This window comes from Chaetura pelagica, unplaced genomic scaffold, assembly GCF_000747805.2.
Source record: "Chaetura pelagica isolate M959 unplaced genomic scaffold, ChaPel_1.0 scaffold344, whole genome shotgun sequence".
NCBI lineage: Eukaryota > Metazoa > Chordata > Aves > Apodiformes > Apodidae > Chaetura > Chaetura pelagica.
The window spans coordinates 11,225,670-11,242,535 of NW_009953098.1; the positions used below are offsets into that span (position 1 = coordinate 11,225,670).

Consider the following 16,866-nt stretch of genomic DNA (forward strand, 5'->3'; position numbering starts at 1 on the left):
CCCATTTGTCCAACCCTGTACTTTCCACACTCAGTGACACAGTGCAGCAGTTCACACCATCAGGCCTAGTCAGCACAAACCTGTGAACTTCCACCAACCTTCATTCAGGAAACTAGAAGAAATATGACCAACCTCTTGTTCCAGACAGCAAAATTAACTCTGGCAAGTTCTGAGTGCCCAAGCAAACAGATAGCCAAACTATGTAAGCAACCTGTTGGTCATCAAGAAGTGCAAATATGTACAGAACCCTCCTGAGCAAGCAGAGCCCTGACAAACCAGCAAGTCAGAAAACGATTGTGCAAGCTAAACAGACCAGTGACCAAGGAGGTATTCTCTACCCAATCCTGTAACTAATGAAGCTAGAGACTATTCAATGGATCCCAGAGAAGAGACTCTGGTAGATGCCATGGACCCCACAGCTGAAGCCACAGCTTCTCCCATGAACCACATCATGTCTCCACAGTATCATTTGGTCTTAAAATTCAATAAAGAGCAAACCACTTCCCCAAACATCTGGAAATAAATGCCAGAGCACTAACAGCTCCTAGCCACACCCTCTTCCAATTCAGCCAGCAGCTGTGATCTCCTGTTTACTCCCAATGCCACCTGGCATTCTGCAGTTCACCTAAAATCACTCAGTTATCAATTCCTGAAGTAAAATTAATCAAGCACTCCTGTTGCCAGACTGTCCTTTCTGCAATCAGAAGAGCTACATATCTGTACAGCATCTATATATTAACAAAAAACAAAACCCAACAACTTTCTTACAGAGAAAGCAAGCAATTGATGTCAAAGTGGACTTTAGTTTGAGCTCTCAAGATAAAAAATAACACTGAGAGGGAGAAAAAACATGGAATCTCTCACAATCTTTTTTTTTTCCTAATTAATGTAATCAAGCAGAAGGAAGTGGCATCTACCCAACAGATTATGCTCTATGAAAAAAAAATAAATCATTACTTAGTTTTGTAGATAACTTTTGTCCAAAAATAACCAGGGATCTATATTCTTATTATTTGTTCTTATAATAAAGTTGATTGATATTATATTTGACCTCCAAATTTAATGACTCTAAGAAACATTTCTTGTTTTATTCAAATTGCCCTAAAATGGTTGTAATTGCTCTAATTTTCAAGTGCAATTTGAAAATCTGCATCAGGAACTTGTGCAGCAAAGTTTTACATTTAAAGTGTACTTAATTAACCACTCCATATTTCACTTGATTTCAGCTTTTTATCAACATCTTGAAATCAAGTAGATGTCTGGGCCGCAATTATTTTTGTCTAAAAAAAACAAAGCCACACACAACTGATTTTGCCCCCTTCTACTTGCCCTGCTAAAGACAAATGCAAAAGATGCTGCTTGTGCTAAAAGACCCTAAGCAGATATTAACAATTCATGACATACGAATGGTCATAGAAAGAGAGGTCAGTACTGAACATTAGAAATCAAGGAACAGCAGGCAAACAATGATTAAACTGAAAATATCCTCCATGGGCCTACTTAACTGTGTCATACCATGTGCTGTAAGAAGCTGGAATAAAAGCTAGTAACCTTGTCTGTCCATGGACTGTTGTCTCACATTCCCTCCATGGATATTTATCCATATAAATATGGATAAATATAATAAAGCCTCAGGGCTGTCCACCCCACTTCTTTTGCCTCTGCCACCGATTCATCCTGTGCAACATTTCACTTGAATGTGCTGGCTCTTGCTCCAAAGACATGCTTCTCCTTGGTGAGACATGACATGTCTTTACTGCCTATATATTACTATTTGACTACTGACTAAAAAGATCAGCCAATGTAATTAGAAGTGCAATTTTAAGTCTTTATGTGGGTCAAAGAAGAAATCTGCTTATAAAAATAAAATGTTGCCTATAATCATATTTCTAATTTAGACAGTTGCATGTCCCAGTTATATTGTTTCCTCTGATATCAGGTCATCATCACCTCAGAACTGCAAACAGGATAGAATCTGAGAAATTTTCATAGCTCATTGGTACACCTGTTACCTATACAAGCTTCAAAACCGAAAGAACATCACCAAGATTCAGACCAAAAGACCCCCAAAACTCAAGGTAAAACAAAAGGGCAGAAAACTGCTATCATACACTATCAAGATTTTAATAAACTTACTTTCTGTTACTACTATGACAAGCCTAGTAAATAAAAATATTATATATGAATAGTTTGGCTATTGTTCCTCTTGACATGGTTTTTAAAACCCTCATTTTTCCCAAAGAAAAATACAAAGGAATCACATTTTCCAAAGCAATTTTAGAAATAATGAAGCTAAAAGAGAGTAGCTTTATGTTAGACATGAGGAAGAAATTCCGTGTGAGGGTGGTGAGACACTGGCACAGGTTGCTCTGGGAAGCTGTGGCTGCCCCATCCTTGGAAGTGTTGAAGAGCAGGTTGGATGGGGCTTGGAGCAACATGATCTAATGGGAGGTGTCCCTGCCCATACAGAGGGGTTGGAACAAGACGATCTTTAAGGTACTTTCCAACCCAAACCATTCAATGACAAAAAGATTCCAAGATTCCAAGACCCTCTTTATACAGTCAAGTTCAATAGATATTGGTGTTCGAGGAAACAGACTAAAATTGTAGTCAAAATGAAATGCTACTTGGATTTCTTTCCCCCTTTCACTGTGATACTTGACATATAAAGCTCTAGGCTAAATATTTAAACACTAAGTAAAATACACATTTCCTAATGCATATTCCAATATTCTCTTCCTCTTTTTAAGTATTTCTCCACCATCAAGGTCTTAAGCAAGCATGCATGACACATTGTTTCACTGGTATATATCTAAATCCTCAAACGCTCAGCTTATTTGCCTTCAAGATCTACTGTAGTTGTTTTAGTGTCATGTGGTACATCCTGGTTATACACTGGTCTACCCCGTAAAATTCAGTTATATTTTTATATACTTAATACTTACTAAATTTGATCTAATGTTTAATAAAAAGAATTCTGTTCTCCTACTAAGAGTTTAAAAAAATTGGTAATTAGCTGGTATTTATGGATTTATCAAGCCAGCATAACTCAAAGGGATGCTTTCACAAGCATCAGGTCTAAAGTATAACTTCACAGGGGGAAAGGATCATATTAAAAATAATTCAGAAATTATCTGTTTTTATAGATTCCATTAAGTTCTATAACCAGTAAGCAGTGCCATGTGAAACTGACTGGTATGACAGCTTTGATAGTTGATAGATATGAATAGCAGCTTTTATCTTTCTTTATTACATGTTGAGAAAGTAGTTCTCCATAAACAAATATTTGAAATTGTGGTCTTGTGGTGGGCAGTACCAAATAAATCTAATTAGCTGCATGTAATCTATAACAAGCATACACAGGCACAAATATTTTTGCTATGTCAGTGAGAACACCACAATCTATTGCAACCTTTATATCAGAATTCCTTACAGTTTTAACCAGACAGATCAGACAACAGTGGCTGTTCCAGCATGGAGCAGGAACTGCCACACCATAGGGTGTCACAAGGAAGATGTGTTGCATCTTTCCACATTACAGTCATTCTGACTAATGATCACTCTAACTAAGGTCATCTGAAGAGTTTCAAGACACTGACAGTGCCAGATTTCTGGCATCCTGATGAAACTCTCTGAAAAACAGAAGGCATTTGATTATTTCATACTAAGAAAACCAAAATACTGATGCTCCCTCCAAATAACTGGGTTAGAGAAACTGACTAGGTAGTTGCTATCACCAAATGATGTATTACTGACAATAACAGAAAAAAGAAGAAATGGAAAAACTGTTAAACTGTTGGAAACCAGGAAGTATCACTATGTAGCTTATTCTATGTACATAAAAGACAGACATTTAATATATATTAACACATTTAGTCTTCGGCCTAAGCATCTCCTCTTAGTAACCTGCTGAAGACAAAATACCAGGGGCAACCAGCCTCAAGTCAACACTGTATGGTTCTATATGTTATCACTGACTTCTAACAGATTTACCTTGAAGAAGCTTTCTTGGGGTCCAAGTATATCAAAGCATGTTGAAAACACCCAGGTGCTCACTGAAAGCATGTGCAATGATTAACTGCCTTCAAGAGGTAAAAGATAAATTGCTTCCACATTACAGGATTAGTCTTAGGGGACCTACCAAAGTACTAAATTAAGCCACCTGCACTATAGCAGACTAAAAATAGTCCTGAAAGACACAGCTACCAGTCTCACCTTCACCAACAGTCAGGTTTCACTATTCACCTCAGCACATCTCAAGCATATACGTGTACAGAATCCACAGTGTAGTCTAAATTTAGCAGAAGAAACCTATGCACTGCTCACCTTTTTATTATCAACATAAGCAAAACTTGGCTAAAACAATTCATTAAGGCAGCAGCATCTCAGCACTACTAATCCAAATGTGTTAAATGCAAAAATTGGCTAAAACTTATGCCACATGCACTACCATAGGGAATGTAATAATCAACCAGTTTACCATGTGGAGTTTTTGCTTTTAGAAAGCCTCTAGGCCACAAATTTCTTATTTACTTGCCTCTTCACATTGGGAAATTATTCTGTAGTAGCATTGCAAAATAATTATATTCTCAACTTGCAGAACAGAACAAGTTATCTGAAAGAATTAAGTTTCAGAAAAGTTTCTGCGTCCCACAACTGCACAAGACACACAACACTTGGCTTATAAGCAAAAATCTAAGTTCTGCATCTTTAGACATCATTAACAAGTAATTCATTAGCTCAACAAAATGATCAGCTTTTAATCTGTGTTAATGCCCATGTACCTAGTATTTTCAATTTTTCAATGAATGCAGAAGCTTAATAGCATGATTGTTACCTTTTAATCCTTTAAATAGATTTTTTATGTTTCTTTCCGCAAAAAAACTGAATTCATTTAGATAACAGGTCTATCTTTACTCTGTATATATGGCAGAAATACATGCAATGGCAAAAACTCTGTTCAAAGCATCTCCTAATAGCAGTACAGTTCAAACAACTAGCAATCAAAAAGTTGCAATCTCAAAAGGAGATAAGGATTATTTTTTTATATTTTTTGGTGAGTAAAATAGAAAAATCAATTTGCACATAAAGCCAACAGGCATGGGGAGGAGAGCAGTTGTTGTAAATACCTCCTTGCAGGTCAGCACGACACGTAACTGGAACTAGACTGTGAATCAAATCTCATTTTGTCAGTTTACACTTTTACACAAAAAAACACCCCATTGTATTTCATAAAGGAAAAATCTGAGAGAAAATACATTTAGAAAGTAACGTAGTATGTACTAGCTATGGTTCTGCTGAAAGATGGAGGGACCATCTCTTTAACACAGACTTAGAAAAATCATTTTACAAGTAAGGCCATTTTGTTTTTAACTACATCTTAGTTTATGGTAGCTTTTTATTTATTTAAACAATTACACTGCTATTCCAGGAACTCTGCTGGAAGCTTTCAAAATATTAAAATCCAGGTGCATAGTCTATTTAACAGCACAAACTTTGCTGGTAAGTAACTGATCTGTTTTCCATCCTTTCCTCCAGACTTTTCTGTTTTTTCCCCTTTCACCTTCCCTTGGGTCACAAACTCACAGCCTACTGCATGGCTTTGTTTCAGCTGAAGAACCTGCATTACAACACCCAGCTTTCCAGCAGTAGCTAGACAGGGAGCTTCTTTTACCAGTACAGAGAAAGTTTGCAGAAAAAAACAACTACAAATAATACATCAGAAGACAAAATACACAGTTTTAAAGCTATCCTGCATAGAATTATAGAACACAGACACAGAAGAGACAAGTGTATAAATACAGATGTAAATTATTATTCAAGAAAGATAACCCACATTTTAAGGATATTTCTGCAACAGATAACTAACACATTATTTAACAAAAAGCTGCTGTGAAATCCATAGAATGGGCCATTTAATCGTGTTTTGACCAGCTAACTTAATATTAAATAGATGTGTCTAGTACCTAACTTAAAATCTCTTGGGGGGAAAAAGGAAAAAAAAAAGCTGAAAAAGTACTTGAAGAGGAGCATCTTTTGAGAGAGCTTCCTTTTCAGTCTAATCTTTTTACCTGTTAAGACATAATGTGTTGTATACCAGGAATACAGATTTTTCTTTTAAAAAAAACAACAAATCCCACTTCTTTTTTCAGTTCAACTTCTGAATTTCTTTTTTTGTCAAATTCATAGAAAAATTCCTCTCTGTAAGAGCATTATAGATCAAGACTACTTCATGAATGTATTCATATTTCATGCTAATTAGACTTTTTACACAATCCTTCTCCCTGCTGTGCCTAGTACATGCATCTCTGTTCTCAACTGCTCATTAAATGTGCTATAGTTTATTTGAGCACTGCATCAGTGAGACTGAAATAGATATTTCAGAACACAAAACTGCCTTTCTTCCTCTGCTGTATTTTATCAAGGTGATACAAACAAAAGCTCTATTTCCCTTAGAACAAGGCAAATAGTAGGTCTAGAATGTACTAACTGCTAACAGAGGTATCACACATTAGGCTGGAATCCCCAACTTGCTGAATACACGTATGTGGGTAAAATACACTTGTCTGGGAATGGCAAGTAGGGATCCTACTCTTTTCTAATGGGGACCTCTGAGACACCAAATGTAGGAAGAAAACAATGAGTGCCTTTGAGAGCTTTCCTTCCCTTGACTTTTCTTTACAGTCAGAAACTGCCTCATCCACCTTCCCTCTTGAAGATTTTGATTTTTAAATTCTGAGAACTTGGGTATAACAAACTAATATCTGAATTCTGTAAGTTACCACCTAAAATTTATGATATTATAACCAAGACAACTCAGTTACGTTTTTAAAAACACATGCAAGAGAGCTTTTAAGACAAGACACGACTGCTATCTCTCTGGCGTTTTTCCTTTCAAGACTTTAACACAAAATACTGCTGTATAAGTTCACCATAAAACCAACACCGTCTACACTTTCTAATCATCAGTTCTTAGCATTGGCCAGATCAGATTTTTATAAATGAGACACAGAGGTTCATTAATTTATTACATATTTTAAATTATCAGTTTCCAATGTTCACTGAAGGAATATCAATACATACCTAAAATTACTCAAGCAGTAAAACTATCACACTTTAGAGGGGAAACTATGATATTAAAACTGTCATGCTTAAGGAAAATGGAAAACAGTCTTCCTTAAATTCTACTGCTGAAGCTTTTTGAACCAATTACCAATTTAAACTTGTAGTAAAGGTGAGCAGTAGGGTTGGTTTTTAAAATACTCTTTAGAAACACTTTCAGTTTCACAGATTCCTAACCAAATGATGGTCTTAGAGCAATCAGATGCACACATGACATCCTCTACAACCTCAGCTTCATGTATAGCTCTAAAAAAGGCAGATAATCAGTGTGTAACTGTACAAGTAATATAGCCAGGCAGTAACTAGCAGCATTTCTCATTTTGCACTCTTGCTCTTCGAGTCTTCAGTGGGGAAGACTAACTTGTTCTAGTGACATTTCAAAAGGGTTGAGCAGTGCTAATAAAACTAAAACTGAATGAATCACCTCCACATTAGTGCACTTGACCCAGCTTCAGAAAAGATAGAATATTGATTTTAAAAATCAAAAGAAAATCAATTTCTATATGACCTGTGCAGAATACATTATGATACATCTCAAAGCAATCAATGAAAAGAGCTAGTAACTCTCAAATATCCCAGACCTCAACCTATTTCCTATCTGTCTCTTAATCTGAAGATAGGTTAATTCACATACAAACTACTTGCTGTAGTGCCTTGAGCAACCTGGTCTAGTGCAAGGTGCCCCTGCCCATGCAGAGGTGTTGGGAACTAGATGATCTTTAAGGCCACTTCCTAACCAAAGCCTGTGATTCTATGATAAACACACAAGACAAAAATACTCCAACAGAGATTAATCTTAATTTCTGAGAAAGTCTATACATAGACTTTTTTTAATCTGGGATATTCTTCATGCACTGTCACATGATGAAAATCACTTTAACAGTCCAGAGGAGAGGTGGAGAATATATATCAAGTTTCCTTTATGTTTCAAAAGGAATTATTCATAAAATGTCAAGAACAAAATGTGTTTGCTCAAATTAGTTCACCACAGATGAAATTTGGTCAAAATATTAGGAAAAAATAAATAAATTAGCAAAGTCAATTTTTAAAAGAAACCTTTAATTTTATCTTCATAATACTTGCAAAAATGTCTGTCTGTCCAGTGCATCACACAACACTGTTTTATCCTACAGAATTAGTATTAAATACAACCAGCAGAGCTGTCAGGCTCTCCTACGTAAAGCGAGGAAAAGACTTCCGTATTTTAAAGCCCCTGTAACAACAACTGGAGTGAATATCCAACTTCTGATCTACTCATAGTGAATTAGTAGTATAATTGCTAGTAGGTCAGACCAACAGTACTTGCATTTTAGCATGATTTTTCAAAAAAAAATAAAAATAAATCTTTGTGACTCATTTGAAATTACCTTCTACATAGAAAAGGAACCATTGAGCTTACTGAAAGAGAAGTGTGCTAGAATGCTGTTTGAAATAAAATATTAAGAACTAAAATTTACAAACATCATCTCCCAACTGGAAGTTTTGTTTGCTTTGGCTATTTGCTATATTTTTGCTATTCTCATCTTAGTCCTTTCACACTATGATGAATTAAACGGTTACCAATGCTCTTGAAATAAAAGACACACACTCCCTTCAACAGGAGCAGGTGCTACCACTTGCACAGAGGCTTCCTCATACCGAAAAACTGACACAGAAACATACAAGTAATTCTTGGGAGGCCTCATTTGTGATTCTCCTGAACAATAGCCCAGCTGCAGTAAAACTACATGCATCATTCCTAGGGTCAACTTGGAAACCCAGCTTCTCTGTGCAGCTATTGAAAGTTTTATTCATAAAGTGTAACTATTAGGGAGTCAGCTTCTGCAGTTAAGCCTCAGTACCTGATACAAAACTGCATACAAAGAACACATGTGCCTTTTTTCCTCCCCTTCCTTTTTCCTTGATACTTTAAACAGAGCAAGACTGGCTATCATTTTCTGGTACAAATTCCCCCTGACACTTTCTGTACAGAAGAGCTTTTATTTTATTGTTAACTACATAAACCAATGTTTTTCCTTAATCAAGAGTTATTTTCTTACACATTCCTTCTGATCATTGTTTAAATAATTCTAATATAAGAAACAAAAAAACATATAAATATATAAAATATACAAATATGGAGACACACAAACTGCTAATAATTTCAGGCAGCATTTTATTTAAACAACGCAAAGTGTTTTCTACCTGTGAGTATGAAATTTTGCATATTGGATACATCCAGTTGAGAAGAAACAGAAAAGGTGAAAAATGGTAAACTAATAACTCACTCATAAGTACAAGTACTATTAAGTACTTGAACTTCATTCTGTTATTGAAAAAGAAAAAAAAAATTCAAACACAATGAAAGATGAAAAAACCTGACCTGTTTTGCTTCGATGTAAAACTAATATAGGATGACTGATTTCCTAAGCATGCAGTCTAACTAAATTAAATTCCTGTAAGACACAGAAGCATTTGGTTACCCTACACTGCAAAGCACGATCGCCCTTGGGTTTGGATTCACACGCTTCTAATAAGGAGAAGGCAAGGAAGGAAAGGAAACAAACATCCACATGCTGAATTAATCAGAAGACTAAGGGAGCCACCTGCAGTTTGCAATCCAGAAACATACATTATGAGTTTGTGGATTTTTCTCTCTTTTTATTTCACCAAAGCAATGCATGTAGTTGAGCTAGTTTAACATATTATTTAGACCTCAAATGACACATACCCACGGAAAACAAGAGGTAACCAAAAGACTACCTCAGCTCAAGTGTTAATAATTCATTTTAATTAGAATGTAGTCATGCAAGTACTTTAAGGTTGTGAAGAACCAAGTACAGAAATTTTACCAGGACTGAGTCTTGATATGCTACCCCAGCCAACAAATACAGAAGACCCTAGTCAATGATCTGCTAGCAGAAGAAAATTGTCAGTATCTTTTCAATAGTATTTTATCAGGAGCCTCCAAGAACCCCAATTAAAAAGGAGAAAAAAGTCTCCAGTGTAAAATATTTGGCACAGGAATACAGATCAAGAAATTGTTATGAAGAATTTGAGATGCTGATGAATCGTTGAAGCATCATTAACTTTCACCCTTCAGGGGAACACAGGCTAGGTGAGCAAAACATCAGAAAAAAGAAGAGGTGGATGATAGGAAGTTTGGGTGCTAGTGTCAGTGTAACTAGAATAATGATAAGTGTATTTTTATTACACTTAACACTTCAATAAAGTATGAATAAGTCTTCAAATCTCCATGCCAGGGTTATATACTTTTTCTTCATGAAAACATTGAGCGTAACACGGGCATACGACTATGCACACCGCTTATGTACAGAAATAGCCGATATTGCAAATTCTGTTTTTAGAGCCATCACCTTGGTATTTCTGACCAATTTTAAAAGAACATTTACCTTATAATAAATATTATAAACTCATTTGGATAAACACTGTTGTCTGCTTAGTTCTGCACAAGTACATCTTCCTGAACTGTTTATAATCTAACCTTTATGGCCTAAAAAGGAAACGACCACATTCAAGTAAGTATTGTTAATAAGGTTGACATGAGAGGATGTTGATATCATCACTGTAGTGTGTCTTACGTAAACATCACTTTTTTCTTAACCACATCATGTCAGATTTGTGATGTCCTCAGAAGTAATGTTGTCTCCCTGGCCTGTTCCTCAGCTTTTTTTCATTTGTTTGTTATGCTCTTATGTTTTCTCCAACAACCTTCTCACACTACATTCAATTGCCCATTTAAACTCTCTTCCACCTCAACCAACAAGTTTAAATACTGAAATCCTGATACTGTCCCAAAACATGAACAAGTTAAAACTAAATTTTAGTTAATCCTAGCAATATTTTACTAATTCTTCATTTTTATTCATATTTTAAACCTGAGCTATAGATGGGTCCTAAAAGTTGTTCACATGGGGAGATATCAAAGCTAGGACTAGACACCCACCTATTTTCATATTGCAATTACAAAAACAAGACTCTATGAAACATGCTATTTAATATATTTTGTTACTTATGTTTTATAAAGCTGTACACATTCATATATACATTTTATTCACCTTTTGTTCATTTACAGTTATCACGCAACTTTGTGGGTTTTTTGTCTGTTCTCACCCATATAACTTCCATAATGTGAAAAATAGAACTCATCTATTAAAAACTCACTTATTTTTGAAAATATATTCCAAAATAATGATTAAATCATATTTTTAAGGTCTAATAAAAATGAAATGACAAGTCTGATCAAGAAGTTTTCCCTTGAGGCAAGTTGGATGGATAATGAATTCTGTACTGGAACAATCCCAATAGTTACAGATTATTATGTACTAATTACTACCTTTACAGATCTACTGTACACATAATTAATTTCTTCAGAGCACACTATCATTCTTGACTGGCAAAATACACAACCTAAATTACTAGAGCCAGAAATTAACATGATCCTTTAGGGAGAAGACATTAAGTTGCTTTGTGGTGTTTTGCAATTAGACTATCAATCAAACAGTGAAAAGTGATGTTGATAGCAGCAGGCCAGATACACCAAGTATTGTCACATCATTGCAAACTTATCTGAGGCCCCAAGCATATCATGTATCATGACCTATCCACAGAGCCAGAACATTTTAATCCTTGACTTTTACATGCTAGAACACATTTCACCATACGCTTATATATGTATTTAATAGTCACAAAATTAAACATCAACATAGGGAGTTGCTGAGATTACATTCCACAAAGTACCAGACATGATGCTGCTGCTGCTGAGCTTCTTATCCCTTACCCAGAGGCCAAAAAATACAATTTTGTACTAGTCAAGTGACAAAAGCAGAATTCAGGAAAAAAAATGTTCTAGCTGCACTATATAATGTAACCTGCTTAGATTTGAAACATTTGCTATTAAGCAGGTTCTTGACAAGAACACTAACATTTTAAATACTTCATTGTAGTTTTTCTAAGACACTCTACAGAATTACACACACCCCCCAAACCACCAAAAAGCAGTAGCCCAAGCTTCCAGAAATTTATAACCAGGCTGGATTAATATATTAAGCATAAATTCTCAATGAATGTCACTACAGTATTTCTCTCAAAACAAGTATTATGTATTTAATAAAAAACATGCATTAGTTTTTATTTCTAGAATGTTGATAGTGAGACTACCTAAAGACAAAAAGAACACATTCCTATTGACAATGCATCTCATTATTAGACTGTGCATTAACAGCAATTAATGACTTAAGATCACTTAATAATTTCAGAAGGACTAGATGCATTTATCTGATTACTTGGATCCCCTCTCAAGTTATGAAGAAATACTGGAGGGCTAATACCATGTAACCCAGCTGAGGAGAATTTTTCATTTGTTTATTTAGCATTTTACTTACACTCTATAAACTGGTACTTTTGGTTATTTTTTTTAATTAAGAAAACATTTATGTCATCACACAAATCTTAAAATTCATCACAGTAGTTTTAAAGAGGAAGAAAACTTGCCCATATAAAGGTTATCTTCCTTGTTTAAAAAAGCTTGTCTGAAGAGACTGCTGCTGATTTAACCATTTTAAAAATAAGGTAGAGCTAACAATGCCCTTAATCTAATTTCTTCCTCTTACTATTTAAATATCAAAACACAAATCAATGCAGTATGATTGTTTTGCAAACCAAATACTACTGAGCCTGAAATTTTCAAGTCATGACTCAAAAACTGCAAAAGGATGATGCATGTTTTCACCAGAAAAATCACTGCTTTTACTAATAAGCAATGACTCACCAAAAAAAAAAAAATAATATTCTGGATTATATCATATTGTCTCTTAGAAAGGTCAAAGGAAAACAAGTAATTGTCTGGAATATAACACCAATATTTATTATTTTCTTCTATGCAGCTACACAAGGCAACATCCATCTATGGGTTTCATTGCCACCCACAAAGCAGTAACTGTCCCACATCATAATACTGCTCAACTCATTAACAGACACCAGAGCTGCCCATTCATTTTCCAGTGTGTCTGATCTGGAATATCATTCACTTGCCCAACTGCTATGTGAGACTATAATAATTGTTTCTGCTCTGCACCTGGAACCACAATTCCAATCTCAAAATACTCATCTAAGATCTTTAATGAAAATTTGAAGTCATGGAGTCCATCTGTCAGAGGCCCTTAAAACATATTCAGATGAACTGTATTTCAAGAAAAGTTGAGAAAATCCTTCCAGACTGTCCAGAGACAGTGATAATTATACCTCAGCTAACTTAGTTCAAATCCCAACTTCTCAAAATCCTATGAAGGCTGATAGGGAATACATTGTAATGATCCCATTGCTCCCCTGTACAACAGATGTTTTCATAGCTGGGCTCAATAACCGATTTCACAGACCAAATACTGTGATTTGTTATTACTGATGTGAGCCCAATTTAATACATTCAACACATGCAGAAGGCATCTGTATTAAATATCTAATGTTAGAGTAGCAAATAAAGATTTAACATACTTACTTTTAAAAATAAAACACGGATATAAGCATATTTGAAATAAAATGATTTTACCACTGAGGAAACACTCTCTTTTGTTCCTGGTGCAGTTAAGTGACTAATGTAATGAAAATTGTGCTTTAGAAGTTTGTGATTATGACTTTCATGCACACAGTTTCCATCTCCAAAAGTAGCACTTCTCTGCAGCTTTGGCTGCCTACCTTGAAAACACAGTACTTGCTGCAAGGCAGTACAGTTCAGTGACAACCAACTTATTCTTGGAGTATCTTTAAACAAAACTATGTTAAATGAGGAAAAAGCCTTAAGTTTCATTACCAGTGTGCCAGAAAATCATTAATAGAATACAGAGGTTTAATCAAACTTGAATGCTGCAGCCTATATGGAACTACAAATTTTTAATAAGTGTTTATACCATCATTTGTTTTACTTCACTTACTATTCCCACTGGCATTCTGAAATGCCATGAAAAACAAGACAGTAAACACTAAGTCATCACAATTGCTTTTGGCAATAGTCAGTTTTCTTCCACTCATCCATTTATTTGTTTTACATGCTCACTGTGCTCTCAAGAGAACGTAAAATGTATTTTTATTTGTCTTTCTGTCATTCTCCTGTAACATATTAGGAGACCACACCAAGGAATGAGATTATAGCAAAAGAGAAATTTCATTCTAGATTATTCTTGAAGTAAGTATTCTGGAGATTATGAGTTGCCTGTGGCTGCTAAATTGAGGAAGAGTGGTGAACATCATTTAATGTTTCCCTTTGCAGACAGCAGGTCCAGGAAAAAGTTGCTTATGGAATGCAATTATTTGAGCTTGCGCTGCAACTAAATGATCCAAGACTCTTCTTGATTTCTGCTAAGGTTTTAAAGAAAACCTGAACTTAAAGAAAGACAACTCTGACTTTCTCTACCAGTCAGACAAATAAGATTTTAATATCCTGGGTAATATGTAGTAGCATTTTCAACAGTCTTGCCATCTTTTGTTACAACATGTTATTTTCTACATCCATTAACTGAGAACAATATAAGGAATAACTGGAAAAATATCTGCAAGGCTATCATCACAGTAAGCTATTTAGTGAATTCTTGTTGTTTGCAGTTTTGGAACTGTGCAACTATGTCAACAGGAATTTCTTCCCATCTGAAACACCTGCCAAATTTTTGAGAGGGTTTTTTCAGCATTTTTAATGAAGAAGCTTTTCAGGAATTCAGAAACATTTCTTCAGAATCCTGATGAAAGAATTCAGCTCAAGGCAGAAGGCTTGTCATTTTCATTAAGGGTCTCATTCAAGTGTGTTACCTGCTAGTAGGTCATCTTTCCCTTAAAGGTTTTCCTGTCGTGCTGTTCACACTAAAATCAGCTACTAACTCCACATCCTTTTAACCTCACTGCAACGCTGCAAACTGAAAACCTGTGTATGGAAAAAATGTTCAACTCCTGCAGATGATGCTTTTGTTTTACTACATGCAGCATCTGAACATTCAGAGCAGAGAGTGAGAAGCACTGTAAAAGCAGAATACTAATGGATCAGATTCAGTGACTACTGAAAAAAGCAAGAGCTCTGAGTGAAAGACTTGTGTATTGACTATACTTGTGTATTAGCTATGACTAACTCTGTGAAAGGATTTCAAAAGAGCACAGAGTTCAGGAAAGTTATGGTGCTCCCTATGGTTAAAATACAAAGCATGACATGACCTGTTTATTCTCAAAAGCCAGAAAGATAGACCAAAAAAGACAGCAGCCCAAAAAATGCTTAGAGTCAGTACACACTTCAAAATCCTAAGTGTGTTTGTTTCTTCAGATTTGGCCTATGAACCCTTGATATATTGGACTTGATCCACCTTAAAGAACTACACATCCCCAAAGTATGTTGTTAAATGACAGAAGCTTCGTAGCTACATCAGGAATCCATTCTTTCAGTAATCTACCACTTCCTGGACTTGAATTTCTTGGGCTTCCTCATTAGCCTCTGACCAAGTTATTATTGAACCATACTTTACCAGTACTTGCTTTTTTCAGTGCTTGAAACAAATTACTAGTAAATGGCCACATATGAAATACTGATCAATTGACCATTAAGCACGGATATTAATGAATAGACCTGAAGATGCTGTAATGCAGCATCAGAAGTACTCAAAGACCATCTGAAAGCCACAAAGAGCTGAGGATGGTATTAAATTGTCAAAAGCATAACCAATATGCACTTCTAAGTAATTGCATTCTCAACTCAGGTTAAAAACATTATTGTCCTATCTCCTACAAAAGAAATTGAGAATTTTTTTTCATCTAAAGCCAAGAGCAGAAGAGCTATTTACATGACATACTAAGCAGCCTCACTTAAACAACACAGAATGCTCCAACAGCTTTTATTCTCATTGTTTTGTTCTCTCTAGTAGTCAAACAAACCCATTTCACAGTGTTCCAACACAAACTGGTAGACTAGCTGACACTTTCTCATGGTATTATGTAAACAGTTTAAAAGAGTGTGGACTCACACACACAATCCTCTGAAAACTAGCTTACATCATTCACTGATGACAGTAACAATGCAGTTTAACTGTATATAACCTTTTGGGGAGATGCTTCTTAGATTATACAATACAAATTTAAATAGTAATTAAAGGAATATATTTAAAGACTTTTTTCTGAAAAGACAGTTGCATATAGTATTTAAACAAAAAAAACCCCTAAGACTACGGACAAAACCAAAACATTAGTGTTTTCAACCCACATATGTCAGACTCATGACAGCAGGCATATTACAGAGTTGTGATTTTATGATTGGATTGCATATTGTTATTGCCATATTCCAACTCTTACTTGTGCAGGTCTTTGATTTAGCAGATTGATACAACTAAGTATATTTTTGGTACACATCAAAAACTCACATGTGGACTGCCTAAAAGAACCTGACAACTTAGGGTTCTTGTAGATAGGAATATTAATGCAGTTTAACAAGATTTTCGGATTAGAGTTTAAGTTTAATTATAACTTCATTTGAAAAGACATCTGTCTGCAACATAGGCTGCACTTTAAAGAGGTATTATTACAAAATGCTCCTCCTCCCCATAAACAGTGAAGGAGGAGCAATTCTTGTAACAGACTACTATGCTTAATAAAAGCATACATCTTACATTAACTTCCTGCTTTAAGACAATTATATGAATTCCATGGTTTTGCACAAAGCATAAAAGAGACTGTTATTGCACAGTTTTAAACTTAATGAAAGTATAGCACACAGTAAAA

At 35.2% G+C, this 16,866-nt stretch overlaps 1 protein-coding gene across 1 annotated transcript in view; it reads right to left on the bottom strand.

Moving 5' to 3' along the window:
• Positions 1 to 16,866, bottom strand: part of DIAPH2 (diaphanous-related formin 2) — a 195,346-nt gene that overhangs the window by 135,436 nt on the left and 43,044 nt on the right. The gene's annotated exons all lie outside the window — the stretch shown is intronic.